The sequence below is a fragment of the Cebus imitator genome, unplaced genomic scaffold (assembly GCF_001604975.1).
Source record: "Cebus imitator isolate Cc_AM_T3 unplaced genomic scaffold, Cebus_imitator-1.0 Scaffold313, whole genome shotgun sequence".
Classification (NCBI taxonomy): domain Eukaryota; kingdom Metazoa; phylum Chordata; class Mammalia; order Primates; family Cebidae; genus Cebus; species Cebus imitator.
Window position 1 is genome coordinate 340717 of NW_016107628.1, and position 19415 is coordinate 360131.

Below are 19415 nucleotides of genomic sequence, written 5' to 3' on the forward strand. Positions count from 1 at the left end.
AAAAAGAAAAGAGGGAAAAGCAGAAACAGGGAGAACAGAAAGGAGGCGACTGCAGCGGTACAGGCTTGACTAAGGGTAGAGCCACGGAAGAGTGAGTAATAGTCACGTCTGAGACTTATGCGGTGGTCAGATCAGTAGGACCTAATGAGCGGGAAGGGAGCGTCAAGAATCCCTGGCCTGAGCGAGGCAGCAAATGGTAACGCCATCGGTAGGGCAGGGAAGACTGGGGAAGTAGCAGCCTTGTGAGGGAAGACAATTAGTTCAGTTTCCAGCCTGTAATCCCAGCACTTTGGGAGGTCGAGGTGGGTGGATCACGAGATCAGGAGTTCAAGACCAGCCTGGCCAAGATGGTGAAACGCTGTCTCTACTAAAAATACAAAAATTAGCCAGGTGTGGTGGCAGGCGCCTGTAATCCCTGCTACTTGGGAGGCTGAAGCAGAGAATTGCTTGAACCCGGGAGAGAGGTTGGAGTGAGCCGAGACCATGCCACTGTACTCCAGCCTGGGCAACAAAGCAAGACTTCGTCTAAAAAAAAAAAAAGAACTAAAATGGATTTTGCTTTGTATAGTTACCTTTATTCCAACTATTCTAAACCATTAGTAATTTGAGAATAAGCAATATGATTGATACATATTTATATCCATCTCCCCTCCCATGGGCGCAGAGCAAGGGACTGATAGCAACCTAGTAAATGGGCACATTCATGCCTCACTTAGCCACAGGAATACTCTCTGAGAACTGTGACATTAGGCAACTGCATCCTGGGAACACCTGCACAAGCCTTGACGGTATTGCCTACTACATACATACCTACATGGTATAGTCCATTGCTCCCAGGCTACAAATCTGTACAGCATGTTACTGTACTGAACACTGTAGCCAACTGCAACACACCGGTAAGTACTTGTGTATCTAAACATAAGAAAACGTACAGTAAAAATACAATAGTATAATTTTATGGGACCACCATCATATATGCAGTCCATCACTGACCAAAACAACCACGACTGTATGCCTCTCTGGCTCTCAGGGAAACTATAATGACTGTAGGGAGATGAAATCAATGTGAAATCTATTCATTGATCCTCTTAACAGAGTTCTATAGAGGCAATCCTCCATAGGATTAGTTATACTTGTCAGTATCCCCATATCAAAGCACATGTGTGATAAGGACACACTTAGATGACAGAGACATAATACCTTAACCCAACCATAAGCCTTTCCACAAACCTTTGCAACAAAAACGACCCTTATTTATCCCCCTATCTGAAAAACACATGTTGTGTTCATCTACCCGCTCCCCTGAGGGCCTATTCTACTGGCCTATTCCTCTGTATAGTTAGACATCTCACCTGCATTTCTCTTGATGTGGTTCCAGCCTATTCTTTCTTTTTTTTTTTTTTTTGAGACAGAGTCTCACTCCGTCACCAGGCGCCAGGCTGGAGTTCAGTGGTGCGACCTCGGCTCACCGCAATCTCCGCCTCCCAGGTTCAGGCAATTCTCCTGCCTCAGCCTCCCAAGTAGCAGGGACTACAGGCGCACGCCACCACCCCCAGCTAATTTTTTGTATTTTTAGTAGAGACAGGGTTTCACCATGTTGGCCAGGATGGTCTCGATCTCTTGACCTCGTGATCCGCCCGCCCCGGCCTCCCAAAGCCAGCCTATTCTTTCTAGTCCTCCTCTTAAAAACTAAATTTTGTCAGGAGGCTCAAAGACAACAAGTGGGTCACAGAGCGACATGGCGGTAGAGAAGGGGGTGCAGAAGTAAACACTGCCACAGACCAGCGTCTAGACACACACACTGAATCCCAGGCTGTCCATCTCCTCATCCTCCTGAATACCCACCATCTGCCAAAGCCAACGGCCAGAAGAGCCAAGACCTGGGTTCGAAACCTAACTCTTCCGCAGACTAGCTGTGTGACCATGTGCAAGTTACTAACGCGTCTGTGCTTATGGCCTGGTAAGCTCATTAGTAAAACAGGGAAGGTGATGCCTCTTTCGTGGGGTGGCTGTAAGGGTCACGAGGGTGAAAGAAGTGCTTTTATAAATGGTTTAGCTAGTGATTAGTTAAGCGATTAGTAAGTTTTAGCTCCAGGATCACTCATACTCCAATCCCCAGACACTTCCTCTGAGACTAGGGAGGAGGTGGTATAAATAAACCCTGCTGTTAGTACGACTAAATAAAGAAGTCTCATACACATTCACGCATGCACAAACACACACACACACACCAACCAGAACCACCACTTCAGACACACCCAGGAGGTAAACTGATGCCACTGCCTTTCCCCTATAGATAAAGTTCAAACCAGTCGAGGGTGCCAGTCCCCTCCCATCCTTCGGTTCTGAGCTGCCCAGCCTGGTGCCCCCATCTTCGTCCCCCGCTACTCATTAAAGACTCAACATAAACCCTGCTCCCCTGGCCTGCCAACCCAAGTCAGAGTGCCCAAAAAGCACCAAAACACACTTCTCTCCTCCCTACCAAACACAGGGGCCAAAAATGAACCCAATTTCTGAGACCCTTGCCTGCTGTGTCTTCAAGTACCCCAGGGAACTAATCCAAGCACTGCTGCTGGGGTCCTGGCAGGAGAAAGGGGAGGGGAGTAAAGAGAAGGGAAGAAGTTCTCGTCATTTAATCAGTCTCAGGAATCAGGGGTTTGGAGGGTCTCCCGGGTGGGCAGCGTTCCCAGGAAAGAGATGGGGGGAGGGGATCGCTGGATGAGATCAACAAGTGGAAACGTCAAGAGGGATGACGAGGCGGGGAGGGAAGTCCAGACTCGGCGCAGGACAGGCAGCTGCCCCAGTCTGGGGAAGGGGGAGGCTGTTTTAAAGGAACGTGCCCCACTGCCTTTCACCTTGCCCCTCACTTCCCAAGACACAAATACATGTACTCAGTCCCCTGCTCAAACTAACCATGGATTATCTGGGGTTAAAGGGAGGCCAGGGAGGAGAGAGGGAGAGAAGACAGAGCCCGTTACAAAAAGGAGACCCTTTTCCCCTCCAAAGGCCTTTCAGAAATAAAATTAATGGAATGTGTCTCGGTATCATCCCAAGGGGATTGGGGGTAGCTGGGTTGGGGGGGGAGGTGTAATGTGGGGGCTTTTGTCCTGGCTGCCCAGCTTCTCCCACATTGATCACCATGGCAACAAAAGCCCCCTGTTGCCTAGGTGATGGCAGCCAGGTCCTGGAACCCATACCCAGCATCCAAAGGGAGGGAGGTTATGGAGGTGGGGGCGATAGGGACAGAGGGGGAGAGAATGAGGTTTCTCCTCTGGCGGCCCCAGCTTTTGTCTGAGCTCCAGGATCAGGTTTCTCCAGGAAACAATTGGAGGCCTCTGGAAAAAATACACTCAGAACCTGGCAACAGGCAGAGGGAGCAGGGCCCTAGAGCTGTGTGAGTGTGTCTCTGTGTGTGTGTGTGTGTGTGTGTGTGTGTGTGTGTGTGAGGGGGGTGGCTGTTGGCCAAAACACAGACCAGGACAGACCAACCCTTTCCCATTTCTCACTCAAAGGAGGCAGCTCAAGTGGACAAGGTGTTGAACACAGACGCCAGCACCCCCATGGGTGGCGCGTGCTGAGGACCGATGACCAGATGCAGACGGCTGCAGGTGCCACCTTCTGCCACTGCTCTGGCCCAGGCCCACCCCGCAGCCTAGTCCCAGCTACTTTACACCTGGGGTGGGGTAATGAGACAGAGCACAGATGAAGACGGGGCTGGGAGAAAGAGCTGAGACTCGGCCACGGGAGAAAAGGGGGCCGGGACAGAGCACAAACACTCACCTAAAAAGGGCACCTTTTGTTCCTCCTCTCCACTGAGGACAGGGCTGGAAGCACCCGGCCAGCCGAGCTGCGGAGGGCACTTGGGTTTGTTTTTTAAAAGACTTCCAGCCAGATGGGAAGATGATGGGAAAGAGGACAAGAAACCTCAGGTTCTCCTCACAGGAGCAGAGATCTCTGATAGGACCATTTTCCTCTCCACAGTCAGGGACTAGGGAAGGGCCTGAGTACTGCATCAGACCCTGCCTGAAGTGTCCTCTGCAGGCCCCCACCACTAAAGGTCCCTGATTCCTACACGGGAGCCTGGGTCTTACTGCATATGCTCTACACCCCTTTCCCACTGCAGCCCGTGGGCAGGGGTGTACATGTGGGCACCCCCAGCTGCCTGGCTCCCTAATCATCGCCAACCATAGTGCCAAGATCCAAGGATATCAAGACAGGTTCCACTCAAAGTGCTGATGGCCACCTTCGTCTGTGGAGGTGGCAAGAACTAAGCCCAGGATCCAACCTCCCAGCTCAGGATCCCAGGAGCTAGCTGTCTGTGCTGCCAGAGCATCTCGCCAAGGCCTATGGCCAGTGCAGGGCAGAGCAGAGGCTGGAGACAGCTGTCCCACTTCAGAGCCTTGCTCGGTTTTCCTCCTTGTCACACTCCTCTCCTGACTTTCACTGATGTGCTTAACCCAGGCATCGCTGTCAGGCCCTGGTGCAGGGCTGAAATTGATGAGTGTGGGCTGAAAATGCAGACACCCAACACGGCTTCCCCAGAGGAGAGGAAGGTACTGAACCTCTGACTATGCCCATGTCATTCCCCCGACGCCCCTGCCCCTTTCCCTTTCCCCTTCAGGGGGACACAGCTGACCGAACCACACTCTTCTCAGCAGGTTCCAGCACCAAGCTGAAAGGGGCCTTCGAGGGACAACCCCAAATTTTACAGATAAAAAGAGGGACCCAGAGAAAAACAGTGACTAGCCCATGGCGGGTACTTCTACGGCAGCCCATTTCCGGCCTCCCCTCCTGGTTGGAAAATCGCACTAACACTGACTTTGAGGGGTGCGCCTCCTGGGGTCAGACCAGGTTTCACCAGGAGACTGTCCTGGATGCTGGTTCTTTGAGCAGTCACAACTGCAAAAGGACCACGACAGGAGAGATTTGCTGACTCTGGCCTGCCCCCTCTTCTCACCAGAGACAAACAGAGACTAGACAGGCTTCAGCTAACACAGCCAGGACCAAAGAACCTCTACCTCCCAAAGCGGTGGTTCGTGCACCCACCCATCTGCCACTCCTAAGAACCTTCATGTTCCTTCATCTCCATACGGCCTTGGGCTGTGTCGAGCCACCCATCGGAGACGCTGGGCTTTCACTATCACCAAAAAGACTAAGGTACAGAGTGGGCAAGGACCAGATCCAGCCCTGGACCAGAAACGGGATGGAGATTTTGTCCCGCCCCTCATTCCTATACTGTGAAAAAGGGTGTCCTTGGGTGACAGTGCTGCTCAGGAGGCCAGAGAGAACAGCTGGATCTCAGTGGGCCGAGGGGTGGGAGGGGCAGACCAGGGAGCCCAGGAGCTGGCACCAGGTGCCCCACCCCCGCCCTGTGAAGCAGGCATTCTCCCAGGACAGCCCCAGACATGAGCTCACCATCTCATAGCCCCAGGGTGGGAGCAGGACTCTCCTCCTCCCTGGGTGAGAGGCAGAAGAGGGGCGGGCCCCTGGCCATGCTGGGGTCATCCAGGAATCCAGGCTTCCAGAGCAGCTCCTCACCCGCAGACCCCAGTGCAGGGCGCAGCGCAGGGGAAGGGCCCACCTACTGGGCTCCCAGCCTGGATACCTGAGCTTGCATTCTAATTCAAAAGCAGTTGGGGAAGCCAGAACCAAGCCTCTCTCCGCCTACTTCCTTAATTTCCTTCAGTCTAAGGCCGGGGGTGAGGCTGGGGACCTCTAAATCCACAGATACACAGAAACACCGACACACACACACACTCCCCCACACTCCGTTCCCCCTCTGAAACCTGGAATTGCTCCTGCCTGCCCCACCCAGCTCCACCCACCCTGGCTAGGCAGGTTCTGTAGAGACCTGCTCCGCTGTCTGTCCAGCACCCCCACCCCCATCCCAGCTCCCAGAAGGTTCCTGTCCCCCAACACAGCACAAAAAAGCACACCCGTGTGCACATACATGTCCCATAACACCCCATTCCGTAGCCTTCCCCAAACCTATTCCTAGTCAGTGTTAAAGAGAACACTGGGGGTGGAAAGGCTGCAGGAGAAAGGGTGACTAATCCCCCTGGCATCTATCCCAGGTAGGGCCCGGTGGGGAGACGGGACACTAAGCTGGTGGGAAGGTAACCGGGGCTTCTGGATGCTCCATTTAATTTCTACCAATGGGCAGGACCCATAATTTCCACCACCAGGCTTTTAGCTGCTTCCTCCCCTGGCCGAGGCAGAGAACTGGCCCTTACCTGCCCACCAGATGAGCTGTGGAAGAACCAAGAAGGAAAGCAGGCAGCTTGAGGTGTCTTCAGAGACAGAGTGGACCATGGGAGGTGGGTGAGCTGTGCTGACCCATAAGCCAGCTTCCTGTGCACTCCAAAAACAAATGCCCCCCTTAGGCCAGGCATAGTGGCTCATGCCTGTAATCCCAGCACTTTGGGAGGCCGAGGCAGGTGAATCATGAGGTCAGGAGATCGAAACCATCCTGGCCAACATGGTGAAACCCCATCTCTACTGAAATATAAAATATTAGCTGAGAGTGGTGGCATGTGCCTGTAGTCCCAGCTACTCAGGAGGCTGAGGCAGGGGAATAGCTTGAACCTAGGAGATCGGAGGTTGCAGTGAGCTGAGATCTCGCCACTGCACTCCAGCCTGGTGACAGAGCAAGACTCCTTCTCAAAAAAAAACAAAACAAAAAAACAAATGCCCCCCTCTTCACAGCCTGCTGCCAGAGGTAGGCCCCAACTGTCCCTGGCCCCAAAAGACCTTCAAAGCCTGCTCACCCAGCCCCTGCCCTGGAGTGTAAAGAGGTGGAAAGCAGCTCGTTGGGAAGGGAAAGTTAGCCAACCTTGGGCTTGCTGTGGATGGGGAGAGCTGAGCTGTGAGGATGGAGTGTGCAGGAAGAACATATGTGGACACTGTCAGCGAAGGCTGGATTGTGGGAAAGCAGTAGAGTGGGCCTCAGGGTGTGAGATGCAATGTGACTGGGGGTGAGGGTGGCAGGGTTGGGTATCCCCATCCCGAGAGCCTCCTCTTGCCTCAGCCCAGGGCCTTGGACCTGGCAACTTGGCCGGTTCTTATCTAGAAAAGCAGAGCCAACTGAAAGGCCCAAGTACCCACCCGCCTCCACCATCTTGACCGCCGCCCCACCAGAGTCTCACTCTTTTCTGAGAATTCTCAACTCCCCCATCCCCTGTATCTACCACTTCCATTCCTGAAGTAAAGCAGGAGACAAAAATGCATGTTTTTGTTCACACTCTGTTGTTTTTTAAGTGACTGCATTCACACCCCGGGCTCGGCACCTGTTCCTATCTAAACCCGACTTACCCTAAGAAACCATAGCCCCTGGGCCAGGCATGGTGGCTTATACCTGTAATCCCAGCACTTTGGGAGGCCCAGTGGGTGGATCACCTGAGGTCAGGAGTTCAAGAACAGCCTGACCAACATGGTGAAACCCCATCTCTACTAAAAATACAGACTTAGGCAGGCATGGTGGCACATGGCTGTAATCCCAGCTACTTGGGAGGCTGAGGCAGGGAAGTAGAGGTTGTAGTGAGCCAAGATCGTGCCATTGCATCCAGCCTGGGCAACAAGCGAAACTCTGTCTCAGAAAAAAAAAAAAAAAAAACAAAGACCCCCTTGCCAGACCCACACATAAACACACCCTCTCTCTCTGACAAGGCTAAAGGAGCCAAGAGCGCTCTGATGAAAACAGGGGTCTGAAAGACATTGTTAGGGGCTGTGAGAAAACCCTGTAGACAATAAGGACCAGGCTCCTCCCAAGACCCCACAGGCCATGGTGGCCAGAGCCTACAGTCACTCCCTTCTCCAGCCCCCACCCAAAATCATGGTCCAGCAAGGAGAAAGAGACCTGCTCCAGGAGAGGTTTCTGCTCAGAATCCAGCCCCGCCCGAGGCTCATGACACCAAGGTGCTCCTCCTGGAGATGAGGTGGTTCTCTGACTCCCACCTCGAGGGTAGGCTTCTCTACTCCTCAGGCTGACATTGGACTCATGTCTGCTTTTCAGAAAACAGGGGGGAATTACTCAAACTCAAGATTAAAGGCAATAATGAGCAATCAGACCTAACTGAAATGAGAGTAGGGGAAGGTGAAGAGACTTTGGGAAAAGGAAGAGCACTTAAGTCAGAGAGACCTGGCAGAGCCTTTTATGAGCTATGTAATCTCAGGTGAGTCGCTCCCCTTTTCCAAACCTCAGTTTTCTTAACTGTAAAATGGAGACAATAGTGCGTGCTTCAGAAGGTTAAGAGTTTCCAGCAAAATAATGTATACAGAATATTACAGACTGGCACATGATAGAGCTCAAAAAAAAGTTCCCACCTTTTCTCCTTTAGTGGGTGCACGGCCAATCCCCTCCACTTTCTGCTCCCACAGCCTCACTGTAAGGAGAAAGACTCCAGAATAAGATGGAAGCACCTTTAGGCGCAGGGTTGGTCTCCTCGAAATTAGACCACATCCAGGTAATCCAGGTACTGCCTGAGAGTAACCAAAACGCCTCTTCCTCCTCTCTGCTGCTTTCTTCAGAGGCCCATGGATCCCCCGCCTTTCCTCCTCTCCTTCCTCCCTTACAGTGAGGCAGATCTGGGTTCCAATCACCTCCCACTCTCCTCTAGCTCTAGGCCCAGCTGTGTGTGGAGTGGCAGGGGAAGGGGCCCCCAAGCCTCTTACCCTACCCAGCCCCCAATTTCTTCCCACTCTCCCCTCTCTCTGCCCCACCCTGATTACCAGGATATCCTCAGCTCTGCTGATTCCAAGCCTGCTTCTCCCAAACCAGTTCCCAGCTGTCATGTCTGTAATTACCAACCTTGCCAGGGGCATCCGACAAAGCACAGCAAAACCTCATTTCCAAAGGGCCCTACCATAGAGGGCCCCTGCCTCCTGCTCTGTACCAAGCAGGGTAGAAGCAAGGAATGCAAAACTCCCCCTGGCCCACCGCAGTTTTATCCAGATCACGACAGAGAAGGTGAGAGAAAAGCTGCCCCAGCCACATCACCAAGAGACAAAATAAAGAAGGGGCGGGCCGCCGCAGGGTACAGAGCAGGTCTTACTCCCAGGCCTTTCCTTCACCTCTGCTGCCAAAATCTCATCATGCACAGGGTTGCCCACCTGTGGAGGGTAAAAGGGGCAATTTCAGGTCAATTCAGAGAGAGGGGAAGCTGATGCCAGTGAACAGGGAGATGGCTTCCCCCAGGGATGAGAGTTGATGCATATAGGAGGGAGCTGCCCAGGAAAGAGCAAGTTTTAAAAGCCCTATCCCCAGCCCAGACCCTGAGAAGAGGCAGCAATACCCTAGCCTCTCCTCTCCCCTGATACCTCCAACCCTACCAACCCCATAGGAAAAGCAGGAAAGGGATGATAAGCTTTGTTTTATAGACAGAGACACTAAGGCCGAATCCCCACTTCACACTTCAAGGTGCAGGAATACCAAACACCCTGTGTACCTTTTGCTCACGCTCAGCCTCCACCAGCAGTGCCCTCCTCAGACCCTCACTGCTGTCCTCGCTCACCTTTTAACCAGCTAAAGTCTCTCCACAGAGAGAAGAATACTCGGCTATAAAAGGGAATGAGGTACTAATACATGCTACATGCTACCAAGTGAATTAACCTGGAAAACGTTATGCTAAGGGAAGAAAGCCAGATTCAAAAGATCACACCTTCTATGATTCCATTTGTATGAAATATCTAGAATAGCCACCTCCATAGAGACAGATGCAGCCTGGTGGTTGCCAGGGGCTGGGATTAGGGGAAATGGGGAGCAACTGGCTTCATGCGTATGGGTTTTCTTTCAGGAAGGTGCAGATGTTTTGGGACTAGACAGAGGTGGTTGTTGCATAGCACTGTGAATGTACTAAATCCACTGTTCACTTAAAATGGTTTATTTCCTATTATGTGAATTTCACCTTAATTTTTTTTTAATCCAGCTAAGGGGCCATCTCCTCCAGGAACCTTCCCTGGCACCTCAGGCCAGGGCCAAGCACCCTTCCTCTATGCTCCAGTGGCCTCCTGAACACACCTCCACACAGCACTCACTGGGCTGCCGTGAATCAACACGTTTTCGCATGTCTCCCCTGGAAAAACGTCTTATTCCCCCCTCCATCCCCTGTGCTTCACACAGCGCCTGACAGACAGGAGAGAGTGCCTAATGTGGTCGGCCAGAGGAAGAACAGAACCAAAGCCTAGTTCTCCTGTCCCGACCCTGACCTCTCTCCCTTAACAATCATCATCCCTGGCCGGGCGCGGTGGCTCACTCCTGTAATCCTAACACTTTGGGAGGCAGAGGCAGGTGGATCACAAGGTCAGGAGTTTGAGACCAGCCTGGCCAATGTGGTGAAACCCCGTCTCTACTAAAAATACAAAAATTAACTGGGCATGGTGGCAGGCACCTGTAATCCCAGCTACTCGGGAAGCTGAGGCAGGATGATTGTTTGAACCCAGGAGGTGGAGGTTGCAGTGAGCCAAAATCGTGCCACTGCACTCCAGCCTGGGTGACAAAGCGAGACTCCATCTCAAAACAAACAAACAAACAAACAATAATCATCCCTCAGAATCCGAACCCTCCAGCTAACATTTACTGTGTGCCAGCCACTGTGCAACATGCTCTATTATTTCATTTAATCCGCATAAACTCAAGAGATAGGGCCTATTACTAATTCCATTTTACAGGTGAGGCTTCAAAAAGCTACCAGTGTTGTCTGATGTCACAGAATTAGAAAGTGGCAAAGCCAGAATTTAAATGCAAACCAGGGAAGAAAGCTACTTGGGAGGGGGACCAGGGATTCCTTGTGGAAGGGTTCAGTCTGGGCTTGGAGGATGTGCCTGGTAAGAGGTGCCTAAGAGGCTAGGGAATGGGGCTTATTACTTGCCGAGATCACACCACTGTTAAGTACTAATTCCAACCAACTCTGACTCCTTTCTCTGGCCTCACAGTGTGAGGAACACTCAAGGGAAAAAGTAAGACTGGAGTCGCTAAAACTCGGAGGGAATCAGAAGATCTCTTCCTTTTCCCCACCAAAGCTTCTATTAGCCAGGTTCCCTCCCTGCTAACCGGAAGGACCCAGAAACCAGATGAGCAGAGAAGACTGTCCTGCTCTAGGCCCAGGGAAGGGGGATCAGACCTAAAAGGATCAGGGGAAGAGGCAAACATACCAGAGAGGACTGCCCCAGAAGAACTAAAGGAAATAGAAGCCAAGAGCAAGACAATGGGTGAGGAGGGGCCAAGGTGGCCACTGACTCCCAATCTGGAAGTACTTTTAGAAATGGCATTTCCTATTATCTGACCGCAATTCCTCCTCTTTGGAAGACAGAACCCACCAGTATAATATATCATGCATGTGATGAGTGTATACAGAGCAAACAAGGTACCCCAGAGAGCCAGGGCACACCATCTTAGATGCAAGAGCCTTGCTAGCCCTGGGAGCCCGATCAGACAGGCGTTGGGTTTGGGGGAATGATCCATTAAAAAAAAGAAGGGTCTTTTCCTACTGTGTCCCATTCCTGGTCCCAACATTCTCTAACCTCGTACTACTCCTATCTCCAGGCCTTAGGGAAGGTAGGGAGCCCTGGGGACTAAAGAGGGAACATTTCAACTGCACATGCCCATTAGAGACTCTAACATTCCAATTGCAATTGCCCAGGGACCCTAATGGGCATGTACAATCTCACCTCAGTTCTAAAAACTGGGTGCCTCAACCCAGCCACCGGCAGCAAAAAGACAACTGCAAGAGTGTGCAATGGGAGAAGTCTAGTATCCTAAAGAAGGAGGTGAGAAACCCCTTCCCTACACCCCAAAGAGAAAGGATGAGAGAAGACAGGGAAAGAAGGGAGTTGTGGCTTCTTGGTGGAGAGAGACATTCGCTTCCTGGATGGTCACTGACTTCCCACCACACCATAGTGATGATGAGCATAGCCTGAGACTAGGAGTACAGCCGGCGATGGGGACCTGCCTTTCTCCCCACACACAGACACTCAGCCCTGGCGCCACACCCACAGCTCCATCTCAATCATGCTTCTCACCAGGGAAGAGGGAAACTGTGTGATAAGCCACACAGCCTCACTTGCAGAAACTCCTGAAAAAACACCCTAGGCCACCTTCTTAACCCCATGGACAGGGAACCCAAGCTGTTCCCCACCAGGTCTCTCCCTTCCAGACATGCTTCCTCCTCTTGTTTCCATCCCACACCAAAATCCCAAGACTCCTCAGGAACTTTGGGATCTGGAGTCAGGGCAGAGTTAGAAGGCACTGAAGCACCAAACTCTGAGCCGGCTTTCCAAGAGAACTGTGGCCTGAGGCCTTTAACTACGGCTGGGAATCCCTAGCCTCTCCAAGTGCTGGAACCCAGCCTATGATGATGGGGGAGGAAGTTCCTCTTATTCTTCTCCCCGACCCAGCCAATCTTCCAAATTCCTCTAGGACTACAAGCAGATCCCTTGTTCCCTATTCCCCACAACACACGCCCTCTTCCTGAAAACCCCATCCCCCAAAAACAGGCACTTCATAAGACAGCCCATTCCCTCCCACCCATAGGTCTGAGATATTTAAGGCACTACCCCTGAACCCAGGCCAGGCCATCCAAGAAGTCTCAAAATCCTGCACACAGCCTTCCTTTTGGGATTTTTGCCAGGAAAATCTGCCTGCAGAGACAAGAGGTGCCCCGACACACACTCAGAAACACACATATCAGCTAAGGCAGGCACACACACGCTGATACCTACCCAACAACACAGGTTTACACACAAGAGAACACAGATTCACTCACACCCCTTCCCAGTACACAGGTGCACACACACCTATCCACATACACTCCATTCTGCTCTTACACACCCACCTTCCTCGGTACCTACACACCTCTTTCCCATAAACCCTTCTCCCAGTACACACACATATTAGAGCCTTCCCCTAAGTGTACATACAAACACATATCCAAACACACCGCAGATGCATGGCCAGCCGCTTCCCGGCTGCACACACACTCAAGCACAGAAACACACCTACACATCTAAGCCAGGGGCCCACCTGCAGGAACCTGCAGCACGTCAAGGCGTGCACACACACCAAAACAAAGAATCATCCACACGGATCCTCCACCAACGCTTCAAAACTCACTAACGCAGAGCCCACAGTCCCTTAAATGGGTAAATACGAGCGGGGAGAGGGATGCCACCGCCTGTCGCCTCGACCCCTATACACAGTCTACCACCGCCAGCCCCATCCTCGAGCGGTACACACACCCTATCTACTCTGCGCAGCCCGCCCCCCTGACTCCACTCTACACCCTAAACTCATACCTGCCTCCGTCCCTCCCCACGGTCCTGAGGGGTGTATGCACCCCAAAACACCCTTGGCTTCCAATACCTCCAGACTCTGATCCTTCCACGCCTGTCCCCCCACCTCCAACACAACCTCCCAGTCTCAGGCTTCAACCCGCTCCCCTGGGGATCATTAAGGCCCCCGCCCGGGCCCAGGAAAGTCCCCGGCTCTCCAGGCCTGGGCTCCGCCCCCTCTCCACGAGCCCCTTCCCCTCCCCAGAGTTAGGGGTACACTTCGCTGCGCCGTGGGGAAGCGGACCGGAAGGGGGTTGCCCGGAGCCCAGCCCCCCTCCCCCATAAGCCTCCCTGCTCGCTCTGGGGTCGGGCACCCCCTGGCCCTTTCCATGATTTTCCTCCTTTTCCGTTTCTTTTTTTCTCTCTCTTCCCTTTTTTTTTTTTTCAAACTTTGCCCGCGCCCCCGCGGCCCGGCACTCACCCGCCGCTGCGAACTGCCGGGTGGGCTCCGCGGGCGCCGCGCTCGGCCCGTCGCCTTTGTATCCGCAGCGCTCCGGGTCGCTCCGAACTCGGCGCTCCCGGACAGGCGGCGCGGGCGATGAGAGGTGTTGGGGGGGCTCTTGAGTCTGGCCACCCCCGGCTCCGTCCCAGACCGCTGCCTCTTCCCCCTCAAGGCCCCGGGGGCTGGGGGCCGGGGGGAATAGGGGGCGCTCAGGCTCCCATGGCGGGACCCAGGATCAAGGAATCAGGGATCAGGAATCAGATCGGGAGCCGGCGGCGGAGGGGGGAGGGGGCGGAGGGGGAGGGGACGAGGGTGGGGGGTGCAGGGGGCGGGGGAGCGCGAGCTCCCGGGTGCCGCCTCCCGGCTGTTCCCGCAGCCGCCGCCCCTCCTACCGCCGCGTCCATTGTCTGCGGCCCCGCTCTTCCCGGAGTCGCCGCTCCCCCGGCCCTGCGCCTCCAGATGCCCGGCGGCCCTCCCCGGTCCTGGGAATCCGCGGCGGGGCTGCTACCCGGGTCCCGAACGGTGGACAGGGGAACGCCTCGATTCTTGGCCTTGGCCCAGCCTGCAGTCCCCCCTGGGGCTGTCTTTCGAACCCTCCTGTCGGAGACGAAGCCCCGCAGAGCCCCGGGGCTGGCCATATTCTCTTCTTTAGGGCCACAGACCCGGCTACACGAAATCCACAGGAATCTGGGACGTGGGAAGATTGATTTTTTTCCCCCTAGGGGTGCGAGAAGGGAGGGTCATTCCTGATTTTAATTAGTGGCGAGGGACGCACGCTTCTTCCCATGCATACGGGGATTTCCCTGACACCATCCCCACCATATCCCCTCCTTCCAAAAATAATTTAATTACTTGAAGTTCTAGCTGCGAGCAGCGACCGCCCCAGTCAGTCTGGGACGCTCCCTCATTAACACGTTTTTCCTCCCCTCTGGTTTGAGTGTTGGGTTTAATTACAAAGGGAACCCTGCCCTGGGGGAGAAGGGGAGGAGGAGACGACGAGGGCGCCTGGGAGTTTGGATGGCGGAGGAGAGGGGGCCTTCTCCCAGGAAACCTTCAAGAGGAAAAATGCCTTGGCCGGTGGATCCCCAACCCCAAGCAGGCAGGCTGTCCATCCCAGGAGTTTCAGATACTTTCGAGCTGAAGGTGCCACACAGAGATTGGGGCATTTCTGCCTCCCAGTATGCCAAGAAACCAGTTAGAGTTGTTGTATATCTGACCCCACAAGAGTGACCTCCCACTGTAAAAGCCCGGGCCGTGGGAAGTCCATGTTCGCCCTGAAGTAAATGAACGCAGCATTCAATTATCATTAGTGTTACTGCCGTGCAACCCTCCACTTAGAGTAGTATCACTTCAAAAGCATCTTCACATACCTCTTCCTAAGCCGGCCAAGGCCTTTTCAACATCTCAGCCTCCGTCAGTTTCCAGTCCTGGCACCTGCTCTCACCCTGTGATTTAGGAATCCCAGAGAAGGAGACTCCCAGCCTCTGTTCCTCACTTGTTTGGGAATTTTTGCTCCTCCCTGATGAAAATTTTTTTCCTGAGACCTAATCTCACCCCTTTTGATGGTTCATTCCAAACTGTCCAAAGATGAGGACAGAGCCACCTTTGCTGCGTTGTTCAAAGACGCAGAACAGTAAAACACACTTTCTTTCTCCTCTGCCCAAACTCTGCCTTTCCTCATCCCCTCCTCCAGTAGTATAGGTAAGCAAGTGACTCAGCACCAAGACAACATGAAAAATGCAGAATCATCATTTCAGGTACCCAAGTCCCTGCATGCGTCCAGGCACTCATTCACCTTGTGCCTATCATGTGCAGGCACCGGGCTGCACTGGGACTCCTAGCAGTGATCACGATCAGGTGTATGAGAAAGTGGCAGGAGAGCTGGGGAAAGGTTAAGCAGAGAGGACACGGGTGTCCCCAGCCCTGCCCTAAAGCACACCCCAGTGCTGGGCAGCTAGTGTGTAATTTGACACAGTGTCGGGGCTGCCATGGCACTGTCTGACTCCCAGGCAGATTTAGTGTGAGTTATGTTCACATGCTGCTAGCCTGTTTCACAGACCTCAAAGGGGTCCAAAGAACTGGAAAAAGAGGGGCCAGTTTACGGATAGTTACATAAGCTGGCCCCACTGAAAGCCAGTTGCCAGAATTACAGGTAATTCCGTAAACTGGCCCTGCTGAAAGCTTGAAACCTAAGTCAGGATGTTAGCAGACGAGAATTCTGGATTAACAGGCATCAGGCATCAGGCTGGAATATGCCTGGTCCCTCCTTTCTCCTCTCTGAGGGTGAGGTTGTGGGCTGTCAGTTACATCTCTGCAATGAAAACACTGGATTACAGAGTTCAATAATAAATTTTTTTGGTGTGGCCTGTCCCATTCAGTAATTCTCTTTACTACCTTCTGCCTTCACCCCAAGATAGAATCTCATCTGGATTTCACATGTCAAGGCACTGAGTGAGGAAACAGAGACCCAACTACAAGGCTCACGTGCCCTACGGTCTAAGAGACCTAGCTTAATTCTTTGGAAGGAAGGAGAGCACTTGAAATGACATTCAACTGTGATTTTCCCAAAGGGGCCAACCTACAATAACAGAGGGAGCCAGGAGCCTGAGGGACAAAGAATGGAACAGATTGGACTTTGTACAGCTCCTGTCCTTGAGGACATAGTCGAGTTTCTTAATTTCTTCAAGCCTCAATTCCTGTTTATACAAAAAGGGTCTAATGAGGTAACAGAAGGAAAACCATCCACATACCCACAGTGCCACAGTCAATCCCCGGCCGAGCTTCCCCTCTCTGTTCTGTGCCTACGACACTTCTCATTCCTTCAGGACCCTTGATTGGGGAACGAGGTCTGTAGCTAAAAGCCAGAGCCCTCTGTTAAAGCCTTTCAACTCCTCACCAGCTCACTAGGTGGAGGTGGGGGTGGGAGGGTCAGATCCGAGGTTTCCCAGGAGCCCTGGGAGTTGGGCTCTCCTGGGGAAGATCCCAGGAGCTCAAGAAGTGACAGTAGACTCTCCCTGGGGGAAGGTCCAGGCTACAGAGAAGCACCTACGTACTTCCTGTGTGGATGAAGCTGTCCTGGGAGGTCAGGCCCAGACCACAGTAGCAAAAGTTAGGTTTTCTGCTCTGATGAAAAATAGGGCCTTTTCTTTTCTTTCTTTCTTTTTTCTTGAGGAGGAATTTCCCTCTTGTTGCCCAGGCTGGAGTGCAATGGTGTGAACTTGGCTCACTGCAACCTCCACCTCCCGGGTTCAAGTGATTCTCCTGCCTCAGCCTCCTGAGTAGCTGCGATTACAAGGCATGTGCCACCATGCCTGGCTACTTTTTGTATTTATACTAGAGACAGGATTTCCCGAGGTTGGTCAGGCTGGTCTCAAACTCCCGACCTCAGGTGATCCTCCCGCCTCAGCCTCCCAAAGTACTGGGATTATAGGTGCGAGCCACTGTGCCTGGCCAAGTAGGGTCTTTTTATAACTCTGCTCCAAGAAGGAAATCCTTGGTACCTTACTCACAGAAGCTTAACACACTAGCAGAATGGCTGTCAAAGTGTTTCCAGGTGAACAGTTAGCAATTTCAGCCACCTCCCTCCCAGGTACAGGTGACTGCAGTAATGAACCCACATGCAGGGTCACAATCACCATCTTCTTCCAGCCCTGCTGATGAGCCTGGGGACAAGTTCATCTCCCAGAATAGTTAGAGATCTTTCCCCAGCCCCCACCTTCCCAGAAAGGCTACTCTTGATGCTTACAAAAGGATTTCCAGACCCAGTCTATATTGTGAAATAGCTGGGTTTTGGGGGTGGGGGGTTACCCCCCTCACTTTTAGTAAATAAATAAATAAATAAATAAATAATAAAAATAGCTCACACACACACACTTTACTATGTCATAGGCTTGTGGTGAGGTGTCTCTCATGTAAGACCCTGATCTCTAAGAACAAGGACCATGCCTCATTCATTTCTATATCTCTGGTACATAAAATTCACTAAGGTAGCCTTAGCTGCCTTCCCTTCTAGCTTCCTCCTTTTTCTCCTTTCCTCATCTGTGAAACCTTGACCACTCCCTATTCATCCAACCTTTATTAAGTGTGAGTTTCCTCAAATCCAATCCCATTATCATGAATCTAAAATGTTACCTACAATTAAACCAGTGGTTGTGAACTTTGACTGCAGATTTTAATCACCTGGGAAGCTTTGAAAACACATCAGTGCCCAGGACCATCCCAGACTAATTAATCCAGAAACATCTGAGGTGTGACCCAGCTATTGGCATTGTTTTTAAGTTACCTCAGTGATTCTAATGTGAGAAGCACTAAATTAGACTCTTTCTGATTTCCTTTGTCCTTTTTGGAAGAGTAAATGCTCTCTACCTCCGTTGCCTAGGACTAGTCCCTGCCGGTGTGCATTGTATCCTGTCCTTCCCCACTTCCATCCATCATTCCCAGTCTCTCCTGTAACTAACTTCGACCTCTTCACTGATCTTTGCCCAGCAGACATAATAAAATGAAAAATCTTCCTCCACTCAGCAGCCTTCTCTTGCTTTACCCTTCGCTTCTTTTTCTTTCTCATCCAACCTTCTTAAAACAGTAGATTCTTCACCAGCATCTCTCTTCACTCCTTAGCTCCTTGCACCCCAGCCAGCATCTCTCTTCACTCCTTAGCTCCTTGCACCCCAGCCATCCTTTCAATGTGTGTGGGTTTTTTTGTTTGTTTTGTTTTTGAGACGGAGTCTTGCTCTGTCACTGATGCTAGAGAGTGCAATGGCGTGTTCTCGGCTCACTGCAACCTCCGCCGCCCAGGTTCAAGCGATTTTCCTGCCTCAGCCTCCCGTGTAGTTGGGATTACAGGTGCCCACCAACATGCCCAGCTAATTTTTTATAACTCTGCTCAAAGAAGGAAATCCTTGGTACCTTACTCACAGAAGCTTAACACACTAGCAGGATGGCTGTCAAAGTGTTTCCAGGTGAACACTTTGGAATTTTCAGTAGAGATGCGGTTTCACCATGTTTGCCAGGCTAGTCTTGAACTCCTGACTTCAAGTGATCCGCCCGTCTCAGCCTCCCAAAGTGTTGGGATTACAGGCATGAGCCACCGCACCCAGCCCTTCCAATGTGTTTTCTACTCCTGGCTTCAAATACTGTTATTTCCCAGAATTCAGCCTTTGGCCCCCTTACTCCCCACTCCACATGCTTTTCTAAAGCAATGTCATTCACTCCTGTGGCTTCAGTCAGTGCTCACTTATGAATGCTGCTACATCCAGGTCTATCTTATGAGCATCAGACTCAAATTTCTAACTTCCTATCATACATTTTAACTTGGATATTCCTTGGGTATCTTAAATGTAATAGGTTTAAAAGGAATAAACCTTTTATTCCTTTTAAAATTATCTTCCTTCCACCGTTATCCCTTTGGCTTATTCAGACCTTTATCATTTCCAAACATGTCTCATTCCCTTCTAATCCATCTTCCTCCCTGTGCCAATGTGATTTTTTTTTTTTTTTTGAGATGGAGTATTGCTTTGTCACCCAGGCTGGAGTGCAGTGGCGCGATCTCAGCTCACTGCAACCTCCGCCTACTGGTTCAAACAATTCTCCTGTCTCAGTCTCCTGAGTAATAGTAGGGAGGTGCACGCCATCATGCCTGGCTAATTTTCAT

The 19415-nt window shown here is 52.0% G+C and overlaps 1 protein-coding gene across 2 annotated transcripts in view; it reads right to left on the reverse strand.

The window, feature by feature from the left end:
• The window catches only part of VANGL2 (VANGL planar cell polarity protein 2), a 36024-nt gene extending 21981 nt beyond the window's left edge, over window positions 1-14043 (reverse strand). The window contains exons 1-2 of one of the 2 annotated variants that reach the window (XM_037729616.1): window positions 13745-14043; window positions 6234-6358 (exon numbers count right to left, since the gene is read on the reverse strand). The gene's annotated coding sequence lies outside the window, so the exon portion shown is untranslated. The remainder of the gene's footprint in view (window positions 1-6233; window positions 6359-13744) is intronic. The other variant, XM_017503606.2, reaches the window with a different exon arrangement.
• Between the last annotated feature and the right edge of the window lie 5372 nt (window positions 14044-19415).